General features: G+C 35.0%; 1 protein-coding gene across 1 annotated transcript in view; it reads left to right on the top strand.

Moving 5' to 3' along the window:
- CCDC91 (coiled-coil domain containing 91) overlaps positions 1-25,534 on the top strand; it is a 258,097-nt gene that overhangs the window by 192,989 nt on the left and 39,574 nt on the right.

The following is a 25,534-nucleotide window of genomic DNA, read 5'->3' as shown; positions in this document are numbered from 1 at the left end:
AATTAAGAGATTAAGACTCCTCCCATAGTTTTATTGCAGAAACTTAATTCACACATTCTTAAACAGAATTCAGAGTGCTATTTAGAGTCTTTACAAAATGAATGCCCTTCAATACAAGCTGGTTTTATCAGTGTGACCATGGTCAGTGGCCGCATACAAATATTCTTTGTTGTCTTTTCAACAAATGTTTACTTTTCTTAATATGCCAAATAAGCGAATAATATTTAGTGATATTTAATGCAGAATCTACAATTATTTTATTATAGACTATATAACAAACTTAATGTATAAACTATAGTACATACATTAAGTTTAAGTATATAGACATGCAATATCTATCATGCATTCTATATAATTAAATACATTATATATGAAAAGATTTGACAAGTACTATCTAAACTTAATGATAGTCATAATGGCAAAACAGAAATAGGAGTTATTATCCTTCACTTGGCAGACAGGGAAGAGACAAGAAGTATAATCAAAATTCATGACATCACTTTTGTTCTGTACTTTTAGTTTGAAGTCAAATTTGTTTTAGTACAAAGAAAATTCTTACCTCTCAATAACTATCATTAGGTTTCTACAAAAGAGAATTTGTCAGTAGGGCAAAAATTGCTAAGTAGGCTTTCTAGACAAATTAACACTCAAAGAAGTATTTTGTGTGGGATAAAATCTTAGTGTATCATATCTCAAGGTGTTTTTAAAAATAATTTTCTTCAGGTAAATTGATAGTTGACTAATCTTATGAGGAGGAAATTCAAAACCAGAAATAGTCCTTTGACTTTTCAGAAAGTTGATATTGTCTCAGAAAACTCCAAGTTCCATATGTATCCTCAGAATTTATTTTAGAGTCTGGCTTAGAAGTAGATATGCATTTTAAAAAGAATTATTGTAAATTCTGGTAATATGGGAAATCAGTAGTGAAACAAACACATAGATTAAATAATTCAAAATGTCTTTCAGGTATGTCCTTTTTCAAAAGTTGCTATTTCTTAATAATAGACTCCCAATTTTTAATTTGATCACTAAAGCTATACAAAATATTCTATATCAATGCAAACTCATAAGGATATTGGTGGAGGGTCTTGGGCCTGTAAGTAACTGAGTACATTAAAACCACAAGTATTAACACGGATGCAAGCATGTACCCTAAAGTATAGCAATTGATTTTTTTTTTTTTTTTTGCTTTTTGGGGCCACACCCGGTGATGCTCACAGGTTACTCCTGGCTTTGCGCTCAGAAATCTCTACTGGCTTAGGGGACCATATGGGATGCCAGGGGATCGAACCGAGATCTGTCATAGGTCAGCACGTGCAAGGCAAATACCCTACCACTGGCACTACCACTCTGGCCCTAGTAATTAAATTTTTTAAAAAAGATTGATGAGTAAGGAAACATTCCCTTGGATCTTAGAGAATGATAATAGTTGTTCATTCTCTGAAGTTTGTTGTGACGGTCAAGGGGCTCTAAAACTCCTAAGTTCTTAGCTCATAGTACTAATAATTCCTATTGTCCTGAAACCTATGACTGCTAATGCAGTAACTATAAACTAAAATAACAGTAAGCCTATATCATTTGTACTAAAACTTAGATATTGCTACCAGCATTTGAAAGGGATGAAAATATAAACCAGAAAGCCTAAAAATGTTTAAAGTTATTTTTTGTGTGATTACCCTTTAGGTAAATATAATGATTTGCAGTGGAAAACCTTATTTTATTGAATTTAAATTTGAGCTTCAAACATCTATAAATCATTGTGAATCTGGCAAGGTTGTAGCCTGTAGACCCTTGTCAGTTTTGCTTTGCCACCTGCTTCTGTAAATGATGTTTGGGGGTACACATACCATTTCATTCATTGATATTTTGATCTTTAGTGGGTTTCATGGTCAAGCAGCAGAGGTGAGCAGTCAAGAGATCCAATAGTCCACATAAATTAAAATATGTATTGTATCCTTTTACAGAAAAATGTTTGTCAACCCTTAATCTAGTTCATCAAAACATCTTAATGGGCAGTTTTCTTTTTATCTATCATCTCTTTAAAATATGATTGAGGTTTCTCAATTTTTCTTGATAAATCCTATCTATATAAGATGTTATTGATACATATTATTAATAAAATTCTCCTCTTATCAAAAATAAGTATTTTGCTTTACTTAATTCCTTATTATAAATAGACAACTTAAGTCTAATGCATTTTGCTATTCTAGAAAAATTTCTCTTGATATTAATTGCAAAATTATGTATTAAAATATAATAGGTCTGGTCATTAGAGACATGACTGTAGACTAAAGGGAATTGTTAAGTGGGAGAGAGAGAGAGAGACCACATCCCTTGACACTTCCCTAGGGAGGAAGAATTTGTGGTTTGTAATGACCTATGGCCTTTGGATTAGAATGAAGGGTTCCAAACCATCCCACAAATTAAGACTGTTAGACTGTTACACATGAGCTAGCTATGAGGGAGGAAGTGTGAATGTCATTCAGCAAGCAACAACTACTCACAGCCAAGCAGTGATTCCTAAAAAATAAAATCTCATCCAAATGTAATAAAAGCTTATTTTTTTTTCCTCTTAAGGACCAGAATTCTGTGTTTTCTAAATCACCTTCAGGAAAATTATCTTCACTTTACAGGATCCTTTGAGTTTATATCTTTAAAGAAGAGTAAGAAGCAATTATCTTTACTTCAAAGGCTTTGTGGTCAACCATTGTCAGCATTTTTGATTAGTAAGAGACTCATTTAATCTAGTTTTGCTCCAGAATTCTTGAGTGTCTGCACCTAAACTATTAAGAAGACAAACGTGGCCAAAGCGAACTGTTGTTAGTTTCTGATCAGTGCTATAGTTACTTGAGTTAAGCATGGTTTCAGAATACATTCAAATCTTGTCAGCCTTAGTTTTCTTATTTTTAATAGGAAATTGGTATACCTAATATCTAAATCAGAGAGCTATGAGTAACTTTTTCTTCAGTGATTGATACTTTCAAAATTCTTTCATTCCTACTATAAATCATAGTCACTACTTGATTTATAGTTCCATTGTGGTAATTACTTTATACATTAATGCAGAGAAATGCTACTGTTCTGAAATCCCAGACCTTGCCCTGTTCTCACTCAAATCATTGTTGGTCCTCACATAGGCTTTTTTAGAGACAAGCTATCTAGTTCCTGTGCACGAAGCAGCTCAGAAGCAACAAACTATATCTCATTTTTGCATACCAAAGGGAATTTTGTCTACAATATAAAACCTAGATTTTAATTCAAGCCATCAAAAATTTAACTTCTCAATTGCTAAAGTTTATATTCATTTGTGGTATATAATCAAATAGGTGAAATTCTGTAGAATATAGCCAGTATAAATAATTTTGCTAAATCATTTTACTGTGTCATAATTTTATTCTCCTGAAATTAAATAATAGCATATTTGAATAAAAATATTTAAGTAACAAAAATAGTAAACAAAACCAATCTTTAAGGAGTTTCTAAAGATCTTGTAGTTTGGGGTTTGGATGTTTTGGGTTTGCTTTGGGAGATTTTTTTTTTTTTTGTTATTTGGGGCTGGTGACACATAGAAATCACTCCTCTCAGGTTCAGGGGACTATATGGGATGCTAGGGATCAAACCCCAGTCTGTCCCAGGTCTACCACATGCAAAACAAATGACCTACAGCTGTGCTATTGCTCTGGCCCCCTTGTTTTGGTTTTGGATCATACCTGTGATGCTCAGGGATTTTTCCTGACCCTTCATTCAGAAATTACTCCTGGCAGGCTCCAGGGTCATATGGGATGCCCATGATCAAACCCTGGTTGACCATGTGCAAGGCAAATTGCAAGGCAAAGTCCATTCTTGCTGTGCTGTCATCCCAATCCCAAATTTTGTAGTTTTTAAAAGTTAATATTGCCTCGTTATAAAAAATATATTTACTTAGGGCTGGAGCAATGGCACAAGCAGTAGGGCATTTTCCTTGCATGTGCTAACCTAGGACAGACCTTGGTTTGATCCTCCCCCCACCCCCCCAGTGTCCCATATGGTTCCCCAAGCCAGGAGTGATTTCTGAGCGCATAACCTGAGTAACCCCTGAGCGATATGGGTGTGGCCCAAAAGTCAAAAACCAATATATATATATATATATATATATATATATATATTTATATATAGTAAAAATGTATATGTATTGATAAACCAATATATATACATTAGTAAAAATGTATTGGTTTATCAATATATATACATTTTTACTAATGTATATATATTGGTTTATCAATACATATACTATTTTTCTATCATAATGTTTTCTTTGAAAATAATTTTATTTAATCTATAAGGATCTTTGAAATAGGTCAGAAGTCAGTGATATTTGCCTTGTATATACAGGGACTGAGTTTGAATATAGCACCATATAACCCCAGTAGTACTGCCTGCTGAAACCCTGGAGATTCTCAGCACTGGGGGGTTTCCCTGGAGGCTGCAGGCACTACATTACCCAAGCATTGAATTTTCTAGAGCAGTTGGTTAAATATTGGGCTGGAGCAATAATATCATAGTAGATCACACACTGCCAAACTGGATTTTATCCTCATATGTTCCCCAAAGCCTTACAAGGAGTGATCTCTGACCACAGACCCTGGCTACTCCCACAAAAAAAAAAATAGTTGTTGGGAGAATTACCCTGCACCCCCAAGTATTAGTTGGGAGGTTTACCCAAAATACCACACAGAAATAGTGAGCCGTAGAAATAGTGCAATGATTAAGGCACTTACACACAGCTGACTCAGGTTCCATAGTGCAGAGCTAGGAGTAATCACTGAGCACTGTCAGGTGTGGCCCCAAAACAAAAAAAAAAATACATTGTATATTTAATTTTTAACTGTCTTTATATTTTAATAATTTTTGATCCATTAACTATTTTGCTAAATTTTACTATTTCTAATATATGAATGACCTGGAAAGAACTTACTGATGTGAAAACAATCATGGACTTAGATGAAACGAATCTGTTGTTGAATTTCAACAGTGGATTGAAGAAAACATTGTAGATATAGCCTTAATGGTTACATTAAATTCCCTTATCCTTATTCCAGGGAATATAACATCTGTTCCAACTAAATATTAATACTAAAATTTATGAAAGTGCATATAAAAACTAGATTGGTACAGAAATTTTTATACCTTATTAAACTTTTTTTAGAATAGCAGTTTTGTTTAAACAAAATTAGATTTTGTTTAAATCAATATACACTGTTTATACTTTCATTTGGGTCACTTAGTGTCTTAAAATGTATATGTAAATGTATATGGGAGTCAAAGAAATAGGGCAAGGATTAAGCTGCTTACTTGACACGTGGCCAACTCTGTTTGATCCCTGGCACCTACTGTTGTTGCCTTAACATCCATTGTAGCAGTATATGCTTATTTAGAAGCTAAAGTTAACAAAGATTTATACGTATATAACTTGATTCTTAAAGTCATCATTGACTTTTCTAAAGTTAAGTCCAATAAATAGCATGCCTAAGACTTTACTCTTACTATTTGGTGCACAATATGCTTTCTGTTATATCACACCCACTTATTTGGTCAAGTTTGTGAATATTAAGGGATGTATGGTTAGGGGTGTGTTGAGGATGAAACCTGGGGCTTTACCTGTGCAGTGTACCAGCTCTACCACTGAGCAGCATCCCCAGTGGTCTGAGCACTTTCATTGCACTCAATAGGATAAAGCTAGTGTTAAAGATGGTTATCAATAGCCTCGGGAATCTGAAGTGGTGAGAAAGTATGACCTAACACCAACACTGTGAGAACTAAAGAGCCTGAAATATGAAAGCATGCACCCACATATTATCATCTTCTTCTAGCTTTTCTATGGTACTTTAACTCTATAGTTATGTCCAGTTTTAAGATCCATATTTAGGGGAATATTTTATTCATGACTATCAAATTTCAGAGTTAATTATAGAGGGTATAACTTAGAAGAAAAGTCTGAAAGATCTGAACTTGTTCAACTGAAGAAAACATTCTATGGAAAGTCAATGATCTAAAACCTCAGAAAACATCTTTATGTGATCTAAATTCTAAAGGAATACCTAGAATGTTTGACTTTTGTGAAATCTACATTTAAGCAAAATATTCTGTATTAGAAAAGACTACAAAGGGGCCAGAGAAATAGCGCAGCAGTAGGGAGATTCTTGCAAGCGGCCAACCCAGGACCAACGGTGGTTCGAATCCCGGCATCCCACATTGTCCCTCATGCCTGCCAGGAGTAACCCCTGAGTGCTGAGCTGCCAGTTGTGACCGAAAAACCAAAAAAAAAAAAAAAAGAAAAAAAAAAAAAAAGAAAAGAAAAGACTACAAAGCAACAACAGCCTTTTCCCAAGTGCCAAAGTTATTCAAGATAAGGCTGTTATAGGTATATATTAAAATCGCTCTTAATCCTCAAAACAATCTTTTTATCTTTTTAAACAAGGGAAGTTGAGAGTCAGCAATATTGGATAACTTCCCATAAAAATAGTCAAGAATTCCATTTAACTGCAAGTACTATAATACGAATCCTTATTAAATCTTTAAAAAGTCATAATTTGCTTTTACATACTCTTTGTAAATAGCTTTTCAAGTTATCTGTATCTAGTAGCAATCTTTTCAGATATCGCTCTTTACAGACATCATTTAGAGAAATTAAAGTTATCAAATAATTATTTTTAATTATCAAATATATTAGACAAATTTTAGTACCTCAAGATAGAGTGGAAAGACTTGACTAATGTGCAGATGCAGAAACACATCCACCCCTCACTTGGAAAGCTGCTTCAAGTGCTATATTAAATGCAATTAATTATTTTCAAAAGCTTTTATCTATATTGAATTCATCTATAATGATTTTTAATATCTTCATAAAAGCTACTAGTTTAGAATTTTGTTGGTTTTTTATGATTTTTGAGCCACACCCAGCAGTGCTCAGGGCTCACTCTTGGCAGAGCATGGAGAACTGTATGGGGTGCCAGGAATCAAACCTGAGCCAGCCACAAGCAAGGCAAAGGCCTTAACTCAACCCTGTACTATCTCTATCCATAGTTTCGGTATCTTAAATACTTAAGATTTTATGGACCTGGTTTATACGAAAATAAAAATCAAACCTGGTATTTTCCCAACTCATGACTATGTTATGTGGTCATAAAAGATTGGCAAAATCTAAAAATGAGGTTTCTACATAACTGTGAACAACAAAATTAGTCTATTAAATTAAGGCTACCACAAGCTTATAGGGTGTCTGTGATAAGTGAACAATAGCTTTGTTTGTTAAACCCAGTTTAGGTCTATTATTCTGTCATATCAATATATTGTACCTTTTGTCTATCCACCCTGTTAACATCAATGTTTAAATCTTTATTATTCTCTTTAGTTCCCATAGAAGTCCTCTTGGTTTTTATCCTTGGAGTTATTGCACATTTCTACTGACAAGTTAGTGCCAAATTCTGTTAAAATTATACTTCCTCTAGGAATTTTAAAAACAGAACGAAAGTAACATTCCAATGTTATTTCAATTTAACATGTACCCAGTGTACAAGTTTATTGCAAGCAAACTTTTTATATAGCAAATTAAGAAAACTGACTCATGACCTAAGCATATTATGTTTGAAAGCCATCCATTTTCTTAAATTTTGAAGTTATATTGGCTTGGAGAGTATTTTCCTTTAAAAATTAGTTTTATTCTAATTTAGCATGGGGTTAAGCAGTATAATAACCCCAGTATTTTGCATTTCTCTGTAGTAACTCTGTTCTTAGTAGACTCTCAGTGGGAAGGTGAAACTATTATCACTTATAAGAAAAACTGATTAAATGATACTATTTTAGACTTTATACTAATTAGTTTTCTTAAAACATTTAAAGATAGGACTTTCTCTTCTGTCTTCCAATAATTGTAGCCTTACTCCATAATAGGTTTAGGTTCTTAAATTATATTAAATATTTATGAATATATATGTTCTTCCTTTTTTTTTTTTTTGTGATTTTTGGGTTACACCCGGGAGTGCTCAGGGGTTATTCCTGGCTCCAGGCTCAGAAATTGCTCCTAGCAGGCACAGGGGACCATATGGGACACAGGGATTCGAACCGATGACCTCCTGCATGAAAGGCAAACGCCTTACCTCCATGTTATCTCTCCGGCCCCATTCTTCCCATTTTTACTTACTTTTTATATATAGTTAAGAAATGTTTTATGTAGTCTTGTAAAATTGATTATTTCCTCTCTTTCCACTATTACAATTTAGCTTTCAGTTGGAAGTAGATGCCATTTTTTTTTCTAAAAGACACTTAAGTTTTAAAACTTAATCTGTTTGATTTATTATATGGTCTTTTTCCATTTATATATCTCCTCAACCATCAGTTTTTTCCTTTGAAAAAAATAGCAAAAATAACAATTTGGTTTGTAACTAATAGTGCCGTGGAAACAGAATGAAAAAATCATTTTCTAAGAGAGGCGGTATTTTTCTTCTCGTAAGAAAACAGAAAACTTCCTTGACATTCTGTCCAATGCTGCTTCACACGCACTGGTCTGACCTCTCTGTGCTCCCACCCTGCTCTGGAAGCTTTGTGCTCACTTTTTAAAGGAAAGTTAGTGATTCATGTGAACAGTGGTCTAGAGCAAAGAGGAAGAAGGGTATATAATTTTTTTCATTACACTGTAGCTGAATGAAATGAATTAGATTATGGTTGTATGATGTGTCTAATGGCCTATTGTCGAAATATATTTTTAAACAAACTCGTAAATGGATAAGGAAGTAGTAATTAATTTTACTAGCACTTTTTCTCTTCAAATTGATTATCTTATTATCAGAACTCTATATTCTTTTTCTTGTGTTTTTTTTTTCATTCATTTTCCTCATTCTTGACTAGTTCCATTGAGATTCAATCATGCTTGAGATTCCATAGTGTTCAGGTTTTTTTTTAAAGTTTTAACATTCACAACAATTTACAACCCATAAGAACAAGTGTATATTATTGCACTCCTCTTATCAGAAATTATAACTTAACTTACTATTAAGGTATTTATTCATATTTAATAGATTGCTGTTTCATCACAAATTTTTTTTTATTCAGACTTAAATCTTAACTTTAAGCAACAGCTTATTCTGATTGGATGGTTAAGAGATTATTGATTATAAGGTTATTAGGATGGCAGAAACGGTCTTCAATGTGCAGCTTCCTGAAGCAAAGCCAGAAAGAAATCATGGCATAGAACAAGCCTTTATGGAACCTCTTGCTTCTGTTTCCCCACCAAGCAGTAGAGAAACTATGGTTGCTTCTGCTTTTTGCCTTAGGCCACTAACTGTTACCACACTCACCAGCACTTTCCTTGTCTCCTGGAGTTTTTCTCTTCAGTTTATTTCCTGTTGAATCCTCAAGGGCAAACCTAATTGGTAGTACTTTAATTCTACATGCTGGGCACAAAATTAGCATGCTTTATGCATTCTGCCTTGCAGGAAGAGAATTTACAAGATTATATCCAGGTATATTAAGGGTTTTCAGACAGTACCCAAACAAGAAAATGTACAAGTATGGATTACTTGGCCAATTAGCGGGGACACCTTTACCAATACTCAGCCTAGCACCCTAAATCACCCTTTTCCTCCATCAAATCTAAAAACAGCAATGAAAATAATAATGAAACGTTCGAACTGCTCCTTAGAAAAACAAAATTCACTCAAGTTAATTGTTCAGTCTCTTGTGGCTGCAGTGCTGAAAGTGTCAGTGATCTAAGCAGATGACATCTGCAGCAGAACTTGCTCAGGTCCCATTCCAGCTACATCCGTCACTGGTTACTGTCTCTTTCACTTGAGGTCTTTGCTTCTGAGCATGCCTGATTTAGGAGCTTGGTGAATTGCTAAACCAACTTCATTTTCATTAGACCACACCGTAGTTGTTCTTTAATAGTCAAGTACACTATAATAACTCAGATCCTAATAGCACTTACTAGTGAAGTAAATACTACTTTTTAAAGGGAAAAGAATTTTGTGTCTCATGGCTTGGTTCCAAAACATTAAAGATCTCAGCTGGAATTCTTCTTTCTAGTTTTTCCACATGCTCCAGATAACTGTATGATTGAGCTGTTGGTAACTGACATGTTGAATATGTTGTTAAAGTCACAAAGATATTGAAAGATAGAAATACAGTAATAGGACACTCATAGGTTTCCTCATAAGTAGATGAAAATCTAATAGGCTTCTTCCTAAGTAGGTAAAAGCAGGATTCTTAAGGTGATACAGTATCCCTTCAAAGAGACCCCTTTTTTCTTTGATGTTTTATTCTTTTAAATAAATTATTATGATGCCCAGTCTACAACAAGCTATACACAGAGGGGACCTGTTACACTAGAAGTCCAGGGGGCCAAAGAAGGAGATATGGGATGCATGCTTTGAACAGGGTTGGAGGGAGGACAGCACTGGTGGTGGGAATAGCCCTGATTCATTGTGAAAGATTCATAATTCACTTTGGTCACAATAAAGTTATTAAAAATAAATGATTGAGTTTCAGTTATACAATGTACAGCAACCTTCACCAGTGCACATTTCCCACCATTAATGTCCTCAGTTTCCCTCCCATCCTCTCCTGCCCTCTCCCCTGCCTTCCTCTAAGCCAGGGGTCTCAAACTCGCGGCCCATGGGCCATTTGCGGCCCTCCATATAACATTTTGTGACCCTGACCTAGAGGAATCTTTTTTTGTTTTGTTTTGTTTTAGTTGTTTGGGTCACACCCCCCAATGTTCAAGGCTTACTACTGACTTTGCACTCAAGGATCACCCTGACTTTGCCTCCTGGATATTTTCCACAGACCCTCTTAAGACTTACTTGTACATACAAGCAGGAATCTTGGCTGTTACCTCTCTAATTCTATGAGGGCTCTCTTAATATGATCCAGGTCATTGGACCCTCTCGAAACTTCACTGAAATGTAGCAGCTCTTTTTTATGTAATGTATTTCCCACTTTCCTTCATGTTGGACTGAAGGTGTGTTCCACATATCTTATCTTTCTAAATACTCTTCTGTGTTTTCTGAGTTCAGCAGACATACATCATTAATACAGTTGTCTTATCATCATGAGGCCTTAGAGAAATATGTTGTGGTATAGAGCTAAATAATTTATATACACCTAAGATGAAAATGACTTAATGTTCTCCCTAGCTCATGAAAACAGTGGCTATTTATAAAGAGGAAAATAGTATTTGCCAAATTAATAGTCAAAAATTGGTGCCAAGAATTTAGTTCAAGTATATATTGTGTGCAACACCTGCCACATCTGAAATCACTCCCTGATCAAGCTCCTTGTAATGTAATTCATGCTGAATCTCCTTGCAGTATGTTATGTGGAGGTTCTTTATGAGCCCCATTGAGTTAAAAATTCATCGTATGATTTCTATGGATATCCTATATGGCCACTAATTTACAGAACTCCTGAAGATTTCCAGTTTTAACGTTAGTCAGAAAGACTACACAGCAGTATCCTAAAGATCTGGTGTTTATTTTGCTCTTTCTTGTGCAGGTCCCTTGATGAAGAAGGCCAACAGTTAATAGTTTATCCCTGTGATGTTATTTTTCTTTAAGAATGTTTAATCTCTTTTGCTCTAAAAATTCTTTTAATTGATTCTGGATGAAAAATTGAAGAAAATTTTTGTTGCAATGTCTAAAGTCCATTAAACCTATATAGTTGATACCAAGTATTAACTGGACTTCTGCCTATCTGCTTTTTTCCTTATGAATTATATAAGCAAGTAACCAAAGATTTCTGATTATATTTCACCCCTGATTGAAATATAGTCATTATTCTTCTTTCCTCTTGCATTTAAGTACTTCTACCAGATGTCTGCCCTCAGCACCCATATGGTAAGAAGGTTCTACCCAGCAGTGCCCTTTAGTAGTAAACTTATTTTTCCTTCTCTTAGTAGCTGGTGTCTATGATTTTTGTTTTGAGATGAGAATTTAGGATTGTAAGCCCTTCCTTATTTTATTGTAAAAGTGAGTCATATCATTAGAAGCAACTAGTTTTGTCCCTGTACCTTCATACTATTCATATTGTTCCATGCTAGTAATCACTGTCTCTTGCCTTTATTGGTCACTTTATTTTAAGTGACTTATAGTTTGTAATTTACTATTTTTCTATCAACTATGGCTTCCTTAATTTAATTTTTTTTATCAATGTCACCTGGATTTTAGAGCCATCAGCCTCTTAAGAAAATTAGGTCTTTCTGCTTTTTTTTACTCAGATCTTTATGATTTTTCTGTGGTTATGTTGGCTAATTAGTTCTTCAAACTCTGAAGTGTCTAAGCTTCTAAGATGGTTAGGAAATAGGGTACAGGCTAGACCAGTGAGTGAGTGGACCTTTCACTGCATCCCTTTCAACGTTGATGTTTTGGTATTTCATTTTTATTTTGATAATGCATTTCCCTAATAAGTGATGATAAACACTTTTTCATATGCCTATTGAGGGCCATCTACATGTCTTTAAGAAAGTGTCTGTTCATTTCTTTCAATGGTTTTATTAGTTTTTTGGTGTTGTCAAGCTTTATGACCGTGGTTATTTATCTGCTATATGACAATATTTCTTCCTATTCATTAAGGTGTCTTTTTATTTGACCATATTTTCTTTCACAATGCAAAAACTTTAGTTTGATGTAGTCCTATTTGTATATTCTTGAGTTTTTCCTTAGCCAATGGAGTCAAGTCTTTGAAGACATCTATGATGTTGGTATTATGGAGAGTTCCGTCAATGATTTCCCTCCATATGTTTTAGGTACTAGGGTCTATTATCAGGTTTGATATTTGAATTAATTAATTGGAATTAAAATACTTGGTTTCGTTTTGGAGCCACATCCAACAGTGCTTGGGGGTTATTCATGGCTTAACTCAGGAACTACTCCTGGCAGGCTTAAAGCCTGTATGGGATGTCATGGGTTGAACGCTGGGTCCACTGCATGCAAAATAAGCATTATACCCTCTGTACTATCTCTCTAGCCCCTAAATTAATCTTTACTCAGAGTATGAGACATGTCCAATTTTATTTTATTTATAGGTGGACGACCAATTTTTCCTACACCATTTGTTGAAGACGCTTACTTCATATACATATTCAGATGGGATTTTTGTCACTAATTGTTCATATACCTGGGGTGTGAGGAGGTTACTAGGCTCTCAATTCTATTCCATTGGTCTCAAAGTCTCTTTTTTATTCCAGTACCCTACTTTTATGATTACTAAAGTTTGTGGAATTATTTAAAGTCAGGATATACAGTGCCTCCCACATTTTTATTCTCAGAATCTCTTTGAATATTTAGGGAGTTATACAGTTCCTTACAAATGTAAGCTTCTTTTTTCTAAAACCTTGAAGAATGCCATTGGAATTTTGATAGGGGTTACACTGAATCTGTATAATGCTTTGTGTGGTAGGAAGGTCATTTAGCAATCCTTCTGATCTTAAACATAGAATATTTGTCTATATCTTTTTGTCCTCTTCTATTTCTTTTATCAGTGACATCTTTTTCAATGTATACATCTTTCCTGTTCTTTGTTAACTTATTGCTAACAATTATTATTTTTGGACACATTTTAACCATGGTTTTTAATCTCCTATTTTTTGTTTCACACAGAAATGCAATTGATATTTTTATGTGTTGATTTTGTAGCCTGCTAATTTGCCATGTTAGTTTATTGTCTCTAAGGAAAATAGCATAAGAACATTTCTAAAAATAGAACTTCCATATATCCCAGCAGTTCTACTGCTTAGCATCACAAGAATATAAAACAGTCGTGTAAAAAAAATATATCAGTTTTTATTCCAACACTGCTAGCAATAGCCAATATCTGGAAACAACCCAAATGTCCAACAGATGAGTGGGTAAAAAATAATTATGTCATGTGTTTTATTTGTTTTATTTTTAAATTTTTTCTCTCTTTTATTGTTTCTCTTTATTTTTTTCAATAACTTTGCTTTCACTTATCTGGAAACAAATGTGTGATGGTCAGCTGTTGATTATGTAATGTACTTTCTTTAAACAAAGTTAAAAAAATAAATTGTGGCATATACACACCATGGAATACGACGTGGCTGTATTGAAAGATGAAATTTGCCATTTGCTACAATATGGGTAGAACTAGAGAAAGTTATATTAGGCAAAATAAGTCCAGTGAGAAGGACAAATACCAGATGATATCACATATACGCGGTATATAGAGAAGCAATGCAAGGAAATATATATATAAATAATGCAAGAGAATGCACAGTAATTAGTGAAACTTAATCTTTGAACTTTGGCTACAGGATTGAGGTTACTAAGTAGTTGTTGAAGGGAGTTAGGTTGGGGGGTGGGGGGAAGAGACCTTCTAGAAGTGACACAACAGTAGTGGAGAGTCTTCGGCACTTCGGTGGTAATATGACTGCAGTAACTTTGCACACCAAAAATATAAATACCAACATTACATAATTGTTACTTCAACTGAAAGGAAGATAGAGAACAAGGTGAAAGTTAAGCTTTGGAAACAGCATCAAAAATGTACCACAAAATTGACTTAAAAATAAACCTCTGTCGCCATATTCCCCAAGCACTGAGAGCCTATTGCTAATTCAACCACATTTGTGCCCAGCATTAAATATTCTTCAGCTTCATGAGTATACTGGGTTTTGATCTGCCTGTTCAATTCTGATTCCACAGTTGACTGATCAATGGAACCTTGGGAATAGAGCAGGCTGAATTGAGGAAATGCTTGTGTTTTTTACCTATGAGAGTCATACCTCAAAAAATAAAAGGCTACAAATTGAGCAAACATAAGAGTATCAAAAGTCAGAGACTTACAAATGGCAACAACATAATTTGGTTGCTATGGTTATGCAGAAATATTTTTCCAACTCTTTAGTCTCTTATTCTAATGCTGATCTTTTGAAGTCAAACTATGTGGATTTAATTCTTACTAAACAAGATGTTAGCAATTGCCAGGTTCATCAGATATTTTGTAGAAAACTTGCCACTTGGCCACAATTCCATCGTTTTTCAAGTAATCTAAGGTTTCCTGCCTAAATCATGTAACTCTACTTAGATGGTACATATTTGGTATCAGGTTTTGTTTCCATGCACTTAGACTAAAAATAGATTATTCTAGAAGATATAAAGTTTTTATTTGTTTTAAGTTTCAGTGATTAAACTTTTTGTGAGTTAATCCAAAGTTTTTCTGGTAATTCAGGGACACATCAAACATATTAGTCATAGCACTTGTTTTCATAGGATGGCTACAAACATTATAAAAATAAAAAGAACTTAACTAATTAGACTTCCTACTCACTTCACCTAGATTAAATATTAGTGTCTCTTCTGTTGTATCCTTGGTATGATTCTTTATTCTCTGTATTTTTTTTTCAATAATGGTTAAACTCAATTTACCTGCAGGCAGCAGGAGGCAAAGTCGGGGTGATCCTTGAGTGCAAAGTCAGTAGTAAGCCTTGAACATTGGGGTGTGTGACCCAAACAACTAAAACAAAACAAAACAAAAAAAGATTCCTCGAGGGCAGGGCCACAAAATGTTATATGGAGCGGCCCTCGGGCCATGAGTTTGAGACCCCTGGAATCAGTGGATATAGTTTCATATACCTCACTTCTCAATATTTCTGCTATAAAATCTATTATTAATGCATTTTGCTGTTTTTCTTTAAGTCAGATTACAAGTGTGCAATTGGAGAAAATAATGAGAAAGTGTACAGCAAGGTACTGTGTATCAAACTAAGTCACATCTAGTATAAACCTGTAAAAGTCAGAAGAACATCAGTCAGTTCTCGCCTCTTGTAAGGATGGAAGTTCTGTGATATTTGCTTTCATGGCCTGTTTGTCTTTGAGACTTTATTAGTTACAGGAGAATGTAGCTATTCAAAACCTGACTTCCAGTCAGGACATTATGCAAGTTCAAAGTTAGATCCTTTTAATCCATTCAGTCTTTTCCAAATAATGTTTTACAATATAGATGACTTTCTTAACAGCCTAAGAGTTGATTTAAAGTACAGCATTTTAGGATAAATCTTATATAACAGGATTCAGTGTACCCTGAAATTGATTCATTAGTCTCACTATTCTAGTGACCAGGGTTTTTCATATTTGCCTAGTTTTTATCTGTACAATGTGATTATTTTCTTGTACCAGAATATATTAATCATAGTTTCTTAGCCACTTTACAAGAATTTTAATGTCTGTTTTTTATCCATCTGTGGGGACATTCAGCATATAAAATAACTGTGTTGCTTAGTTTTTCCTTTATAGTTTCGAGGGCATGTTCGCTTAATATTCAGTGTGACTATAATATATTCAACACTTCGCTTTTGTCCTCAGTATTTATTCCATTCCTGTGGTTCACATTTTCCTTTTCTTATGTATCATGTGTTGAAAATGAAAATATCTTGTCGGGGTGGAGCTTAGCCACTGGACTAAATAAACATACTCTCCCTCTGCTCTTAGTTGATTTTAGTGGTAAAATTACTAAAATATCCTATTAATAAAATAGATGTTTACATCTGCCTTTTTTAATGTGTGCTTTCAATGTAAGAGTTCCTCTCACTCCTCCCACCAAAATGTAGCTTATTCACTCCATTTTTTTTTAATATTTTAGATTTCTATGTCAGTAAGCAAGTGAAAAGTAAAAGTAGCACAGACATTTCAGAATCAAAGTCCTTGAAGGAAATTAAGTAACTTGAGCAGTTACCAGAGTCTCAAAGGATCTTTGAGGAACTTTTCATAAAAATTGTTTTTTCTCATATCTGTTGGAATAGGCATTTAAGAGAAAAACCTAGAAACAATAACACCATCATACCACTGACATCATGTTAGTCAAATTCAATCAGATGACCATGCCCAAGGTCAAGGACAGAGATGTATCTGCAATCCTCCATGAAGCCAAAGCAAGTTACTTGGTCATTCAGTGTCAGTGGACTGTGAGCTCCTAAAAAGGTTGAGAGAATGAATAAGTAAAATTTTGTTAAGCAACAATTTAATCAATCTACCACCTAATATAGGTTAGCTATCTTCTCTTCTACTAATCTTCCTTTGTCATATCAATACCTCTCATTTTATTTTTCTCTCAGAATATATTATCTAAACCATTTATTATTCAGTTCAGCAAATCTCATCAAATACCTAAAGCCTACCTTTAGTAGTCAAAGTACTAAACATATGTCAGTAAATAAGACAGAAATTTAGTTTCTGTTTTATTTGCTACTTAAATATTACTGACTAAAAGAAGCCTGGCAGATGGTAGCTGGATACAATTTTTGTGTCATGGTGTAATATTAAACAGTAACAATTTTTAATAGTTTTTTTTTTTTTTTTTTTGGTTTTTGGGCCACACCCGTTTGACTCTCAGGGGTTACTCCTGGCTATGTGCTCAGAAATCGCCCCTGGCTTGGGGGGACCATATGGGACGCCGGGGGATCGAACCGCGGTTTTTCCTTGGCTAGCGCTTGCAAGGAGACACCTTACCTCCAGCGCCACCTACCCGGCCCCAATTTTTAATAGTTTTTATTGAGGCCAATGTGAGTTGCAAGTCTTCACAGTCATGTTAAGGTACAAAGTTCCAGTGAATTGGGGCAATTCCCACCACCCACGTTGACCACTTGCCACCCCTGATCCTAACATGCATCCTGCACCTCCACCCTTAGCCCCCTGGATTGCTAGGGTAACTGGCCCATTTTGTGTATAGCTTGTTTTAGTTTGAGTCTCTTGATTCTATTGTTGTTGACTTTAGGTTGGGTGTTTAGGTCTGGTTATTTTTTATTGCTACTCAATGTCCATGAGACTGCTTGCCCTTGGTATCATCCACTTTTTTTCTTAATGTATGCAGCAGAACAAGATGATTCAAGTTTATGGTTATGTTGATACGAAAATGAAAAAGAAGGGGAAACAATCGGGGACGAGCCCCTATCTAGAAACTGTGAATATAAATTTAAAAGAGGATCACTAAAAGAGATAAAGGAGAAGCAAAACCAAACAGAACAAAACAAAACTAAACAAAAATTGGGGCCTGAGTGGTAGGGCATTTGCAATGCATGCAACTACCCAGAATGGACCTGGGTTCAATACCTGGTGTCCCATATGGTCTCCCGAGCCAGGAGTGATTTCTGAGCACATAGCCAGGCCCTGAGTGTCACTGAGTGTGGTCCAAAAATGAAGCAAAAAAAAATTTTTTTTTTAAAAAAGGGGAAACTGGTGTGGTAGTTTTTTTGTTTGTTGTTTGTTTTGTTTTTGCTTAGGCACAGTGTTATTGGGGAAATTAGAAAGGAAGTTTCCTTGGTCTGGAGATATTGGGTTTCTCCATCCTTGAAGTATGCTATGGGATCTTCTACAGGCTCCGGCCATGTTCATTGTTGAACCCCTATGTCTTTTTATGGTGCCAGGAAACATTCTGCTCAGTTGTGATTGTCAAAGTCGGTTTTCTATAATTTGAGATCTTAGTTTTTGCTCAGGTCCTAGGACAAAGTCTAGGATAGAGTCTTTATGGTTTCAGAAGTTCTGTTCAGTCACAGTTGTTGCTGTCAGTCTTCTATATTTAGTAATCTTGGTTTTTGCACAGATCAAAGGATGGATTATCTTCTGATTTCATTTTACCTTTAGGTGATGAGGTGAAGCAACTTGTATTTAGGCCAAGTTGTTGCTTAAACAGTAACAATTTTTTGCAGATCATATGCTCATTGGGCAACCTTCTTCTGGATGCCTAATTTGTTTATAAAAATATACTATAAGTATAATAATTTTGTGAACTTGTGTTATTCCCAATTTTGTATTTAAAATTCAATGCTTAATATCTTGCCAATCTTGTCTCTTTATCAGCACAGATCAAACACAGTTCTTAAATACAGTATATTATCAAGACAAAAACATCATGAGAAACTTCTTCAGAGATAACCACTAAGAAAGCTTTTAATTCTCTTTTAAACTTATAGAGCACTAAAGATAATATCGAAGTTCAGTTGTTTTATTGTATACTTAACCTATTAGTGCCTGATAATAATTGCCTGGCCAAGCACACATTTCAGTGAATGAGGTCATGTAAATTCCTTTGTATTTGGGGATATTAAAACTTCTTCATCCATTAGAAAAGATCTATTTCATTCAATGAAAATATTAGATACCCATGACCTATTCATTCATGTGCTCTGTACTTACTCCAGTTATTGTCTTTATAATAATTTTTAAGGAGATAGTGAAATAAGGAAAGCACCTAAATACATTTTGAGAATGTTTCACTGTATTATTTTATAATAAAGGATAAGCATGAAAAGGGGGGATAAGGATAGTAGAGATAGGGCCACAGCAAGTTGTACTCTGTACTTAATTCTGACTGTCTAAGGCAAGCACCTTGCCCACAATTACTATCTCTGTACCCTTATTGTCTTTTTGAAAACTTTATAACTATTCAATCTGTTCACCAATTTTTTCCTAACCTAAACTTATATTTGAGAAATAAATCAATTTGGAAAGAGACTCCCAAAAATATTACTAGTTTGTATTCCAGTAACTTCAATAACAAATATAAAGTTATTTTTTAAGATATATTTTATTCCCTAAGACCTTTGAAATGATATAGGACAGGCTTTCATTTTCTTGTTTATTATAATGAGAGGAAAAATATAAACTCAGGAAATAAAATAGTCAGTAGACTTTTAAGCAACTCTGAGAATTGCTGGATTATTGAGTAATCAGCAAAGATTGAAATAATCTTTTAAAGATAAATAGTAGGCTATAATTTACTTTTATAGGAAAAAGAGTTGAGATAAATTAATGTGTAATTCAAATATAATGATTGTAAAATTAATATTTTAAATTAAAATTTTAGTACATTATACTGTACTAAAGACAGAACAAAATGTTACTCAGACTGTCTCCTCTCCTAGGGCGCTACTACCCCCAGTCTAGGTATTCATACCTACTGACATCAATTTTAAAACTTCTCAAACAGGGCCCAAGGATAGTACCAGGGTTCTTGCCTTGAGCATGAGCAACATGACACACATATGATCCTCTAAGAACCTCCAGAAGTGATTCCTAAGTAGAGAACCAGGAGTAACACCTGAGCACCATCGGGTATAGTCACCCTATACCAACAAACAAAAAAAAAAAAAAAAAAAAGAAAAAGAGGGAGGGGGGAAGGAAGGGAGGGAGGGAAGAAGGAAGGAAGGGAGGAAGAAAGGAACAAAGGAAGGAATGAAGGAACGAAGGAAGGGGAAGGAAGAGGAAGGGAGGGAGGGAGGGAAGGAGGGAGGGAGGGAGGGAGGGAAGGAGGGAGGGAGGACCAAAACGCTCCAACTCATTGCACTGAAGGGAATTGAAAAGCTGCCTCTTTCTCTCTGCCATGCCACTGGGTACACCTTCCCCAGCCCTCGTGGCAACAGCAAAACCCAGAACTGTACAGAGACTACATGTCCACATGACTGCAATACTCCACTCATCCCACATTGAGGGCAACTGTAGAGTCCTAATTTAATGCCAGAGTACTTCTATATTCCCTGGAACTAAACAAGAAAACTAAATCAACACATCCCTGTCACAATCAATTACCATCACAAGCTTAAAAATAGTATGAATAATAGACATAAGCAGCATACCAGTTTTATAAATAACTTATCAGGTCAGTACTCAAGTAACTTGAAATCTAAAAGCTCTACTGTCACAAAACTAAGAACAGTGTAGAAACAATGGAAGTCTGATGCACTGGCAGATTGGAAAGAAGTCCATTCAAGTCCTCAAGTTTATCAAAATTCTCAAGTCAGGTTCAGGATACCTCAAATTAATAGCAATGGAAATTAAGCCATAACTGGAAGAGAAGTTCAGTTGAATCAAGGAAAAAATGGATTGCATATACCATACAAACGAAATTGAAGTAGCTAAAGCATACAAAAGTAAGTAACATAATTTTGAATTTTGAAAGACAGAATATAAGCCAGTATACATAATGAAGTGGCAAAAAAAGAGTAGTTTTTTTTTTTTAAAGAGAAAATATAAGGTTTTAAATAGATAGGACATTTGCCTTGCATGCAGAACAGTAGTTCAAATCCTGGCATCCCATATGGTCCCTCGAGCCTGCCAGGAGTGATTTCTGAGCACAGAGCCAGGAGGAACCACTGAGCGCTGCCGGATGTGGCCCAAAAAACAAAAAACAAATAAAATAAAATAAAAGGGTGGGGAAGGTAAAGAATAATTGGTGGAAGAAATAATAGCTCAAAACTTCGCCAGTCTCTCTAGAGGATAGCTTCTGCATAGACCCAAAAGGCCAAATAGATTCAAATAGAACAACACCAAGACACACAGTAATCAGAATGACAAAAGTTAAAGAGAAATAAAGACTTCTTAAATCATCAGTAGAGAAGAAAAAACTCTCAGGTTTAAGGGAAACAAAGTAGAAATCACAACAAAACTCCCAAATGAATTATACAAGCAAGGTAAAGAGTGGAATGACACATTGAAAGTATTGAATGAAAAATACCTTCAACCAAGAGTCCACTACCTTCCAAAATTGTCATTTGGAGAAGTAAAAGCATTTTCAGTCAAATAGCAGCTCACAGCATACACTAAATCAATTAAGTCAAACCTGAAATAACTATTGAAAGACTGTCTATAAAAAACAAATGGCCGGGGCCGGGCGGTGGCGCTGGAGGTAAGGTAAGCCTTGCCTGCGCTAGCCTAGGACGGACCACGGTTCGATCCCCCGGCATCCCATATGGTCCCCTAAGAAGCCAGGAGCAACTTCTGAGCGCATAGCCAGGAGTAACCCCTGAGCGTCACAGGGTGTGGCCCAAAAACCAAAAAAAAAAAAAAAAAAAAAAAAAACAAATGGCCAATTGCCAAAATAATAAACCCACACTGAAAAAATGGCAACACAGCTCTTTATATCAATAATCTCTCTGAATGTCAAGAACTTAACTCTTATCAGTGGTATGTGGGCTATGATCAGGAAACCATAGCAAGACTCTGGAAACAGCCAAGATACCCTTCAACAGATGAATGGCTAAAGAAACGGTGGTACATATATACAATGGGATATTATGCAGCTGTCAGGAGAGATGAAGTCATGAAATTTTCCTGTACATGGATGTACATGGAATCTATTATGCTGAGTGAAATAAGTCAGAGAGAGAGAGAGAGAGAGATGCAGAATGGTCTCACTCATCTATGGGTTTTAAGAAAAATGAAAGACATTCTTGCAATAATAACTTTCAGACACAAAAGAGAAAAGAGCTGGAAGTTACAGTTCACCTCATGAAGCTCACCACAAACAGGGATGAGTTTAGTTAGAGAAATAACTACGTTTTGTACTATCCTAATAAAGAGAATGTATGAGGGAAATAGCCTGTCTAGAGTCCAGGCGGGGGTTGGGTGGGGAGGAGGGAGATTTGGAACATTGGTGATGGGAATGTTGCACTGGTGATGGGTGGTGTTCTTTACATGACTGAAACCCAAACACAATCATGTATGTAATAAAGTTGTTTAAATAAAAAAATAAAAAAAAATTAATCTGTTTTCTATTTGTAGGAAACACAGAAACTAACCTAAAAAGCTCAAGTAAAAGGATAGAAAACAATCATACAAGCCAATGGTATAAAAAAATAGCTGGTACAGTAATACTAATAGCAGATTCAACCTAAACAAAATAGAGAGAAGGACAGACATTATTTATTGGTTAAAGGAACAAAAAAGATCAAGAAGTACTACATCTCATCAATAATATATGCACCAAATAAAAGTGTAGCAAGGTTTATCAAAATTCTTTTCACAACCTAAAGAGTGATGTTGATAGAAATATAATAATATATAATAGAAATATAATAATAGAAATATAATAATAGTTGGAGAGAGACAGATCAACTAGTTAAAACATCAGTAATGATACAGTAGTCCTAAATGAGAAGTTAGAAGAACTAGGACATAAGCAGCACCATTCTTCCAAAAGCCAAATAGACATTTTTAACTAGTGCACATGAAACATTCATAACAAGCATCCTTTCAGACCATGATGCCATTAAAGTAGATATCACAACTTGTGAATCAAAGAGGAAATTTTGGAACTAATGAGAATGAAGGTACAAGCTATTAGAATGTACAGCTCTTTATGGGATACAGCAGACGTAGGCTAAGGAGGAAATTCCCAGGCCTTATTTTAGGAAACAACAACAACATAAAAACTAAAGCTAACAATAAAATGCCTCAAAATTCTGAAGAAGAAACAATAAATGAAACCAAAAAGAGTAGAATGAGGGAATAAAAGCCAGAACAAAACCAATAATATAGAAAGCATAAAAGTAAATATTGAGTCTGTAAAATCAGGAACTTTTGAAAGCATAAACAAGATAGTTAAGCAAGCCTTTAGGGTCATGAGGAAAAAAGAGAAAATGACCAAATAAATTCAATTGGAGATGAAAAGGTAGAAATTATAATAGAGCTCTCAGGCATTCAACATATTTTGAGAGATTTTATGAACAACTTTATGGTATTAAGATGAAGAACCTAAAAAATTGAATAGCTTTTTAGAATCAGGTAATCTCTCATATTTGAGTTAAGGAGGATAGAAAACATAAGCATTTTTTTCATGTGTCTTTTGGCCATTTGTATTTCTTCTTTGAGGAAGTATCTGTTCATTTCTTCTCCCCATTTTTATGGGGTTAGATATTATTTTCTTGTTAAGTTCTGTCAGTACCTTGCATATCTTTGATATTAGATCTTTATCTGATGGGGGTTTCGTGAATAGTTTCTCCCATTCTGTGGGTGGCCTTTGTATTCTCTTCACTATTTCTTTTGAGGTGCAGAAGCTTCTGAGCTTAATATAGTCCCATCTGTTTATCTCTGCGTCCACTTGTTTGGACAGCACTATATCTTCCTTGAAGATGCCTTTAGTCTCAATGTCATGGAGTGTTTTACCTACATGCTCTTCTATATGCCTTGTGATTCCGGGTCTGATATCAAGGTCTTTAATCTATTTGGATTTGACCTTTATGCATGGTGTTAGATGGAGGTCCAAGTTCGCTTTTTTGCATGTGGCTGAACAATTGTCCACATCACTAATTATCAAGGAGATGCAAATTAAAACAACAATGTGGTACCATCTCACACCACAGAGACTGGCACACATCACAAGAACAAGAAGAATCAGTGCTGGTAGGGATGTGGGGAGAAAGGAACTCTCATTCACTGCTGTAAGAATGCTGTCTAGTCCATCCTTTATGGAAAATAATATGGTGATTTCTGAAAAAATTGGAAATTGAGCTCCCATATGATCCAGCTATATCACTTCTAAGGATATGCCCTAGGAACACAAAAATCACAACAAAAAGACCTTCTGTTACAACTATATTCATTGCAATGCTATTTACAATGGCCAGAATCTGGAAACAACCAGAAGCCTGACAACTGAATTGCTAAAGAAACTGTGGTACATATACACAATGGAATACTATGCAGCTGTCTAGAAAAAATGAAGTCATGAAATTTTCCTATACATGGGTGGGCATGAAAATTATTATGCTGAGTAAAATAACTCAGTGGAAGAGAGATAGACACAGAATAGTCTCACTCACCTATGAATTTTAAGAAAAATAAAAGACATTATTGAGATAATACCCAGAGACAATAGTGATGAGGGCTGGAAGGACTGGCCCACGATATAAAGCTTACCACAAAGAGTGATGAGTTCAGTAAGAGAAATAACTACACTGACAAATATTGTGACAATGGTAGTGAGTGAGAGAAAGAAAATGCCTGTCTCGAATATAGGCAGGGGATGAGAGAGGAGAGAGATGGACAGCATTGGTGGTGGGAATATTGTGCTTGTGAAGGAGGATGTTCTTTTTTATAACTAAAATCCAATAGCATGGAAGTAGGGCGTTTGCCTTGCATGAAGAAGGATGGTGGTTCTATTCCCGGCATCCCATATGGTCCCCAGGGCCTGCCAGGAGCGATTTCTGAGCATAGAGCCAGGAGTGACCCCTGAGTGCTGCGGGTGTGACCCCAAAACAAAAACAAAAAAACAAACAAAAAAAACAAATCACAAACATGTTTGTAATCATGGTGCTTAAGTAAAGGTATTAATTAAAAAAAAACATAAGGTCAATCACAAGCATGAAAATAAAAGCAAAATCAAGAACTACCCCAAGAACAGAAGCCCTGGGTCAAATGAGTTTTATCAAACCTTCACAGACTTACCACCTGTACTCCATAAGATTTCCCAAAATATTGAAGAAAGAAGACTCTTTCCAAATAGCTTCTATGAAGACACTACTAGAAAAGATAATTTCAAATCAGTTTCCCTGATGAACTTCACCTTAACAATACAGCAAACTGTTGTTTTCAACAGCATATCAAAAAGATCATATGCCACAGTGGAATTCTTCCCAGATATACAAATGTGTTTTAATATATGCCAATAATTTTGCTTAATACACTAATAAGTGAAAGATAAAAACCATTATTTTCAGTTTTTATTATGAATGGAAGTGGGATCTTGTTAAAGTTTTTTCTGTACTAAATCATATGAT

This window comes from Suncus etruscus, chromosome 11, assembly GCF_024139225.1.
Source record: "Suncus etruscus isolate mSunEtr1 chromosome 11, mSunEtr1.pri.cur, whole genome shotgun sequence".
NCBI lineage: Eukaryota > Metazoa > Chordata > Mammalia > Eulipotyphla > Soricidae > Suncus > Suncus etruscus.
The sequence above is the reverse complement of the archived record's forward strand: the minus strand, read 5'-3'. Positions and strand labels throughout refer to the sequence as shown.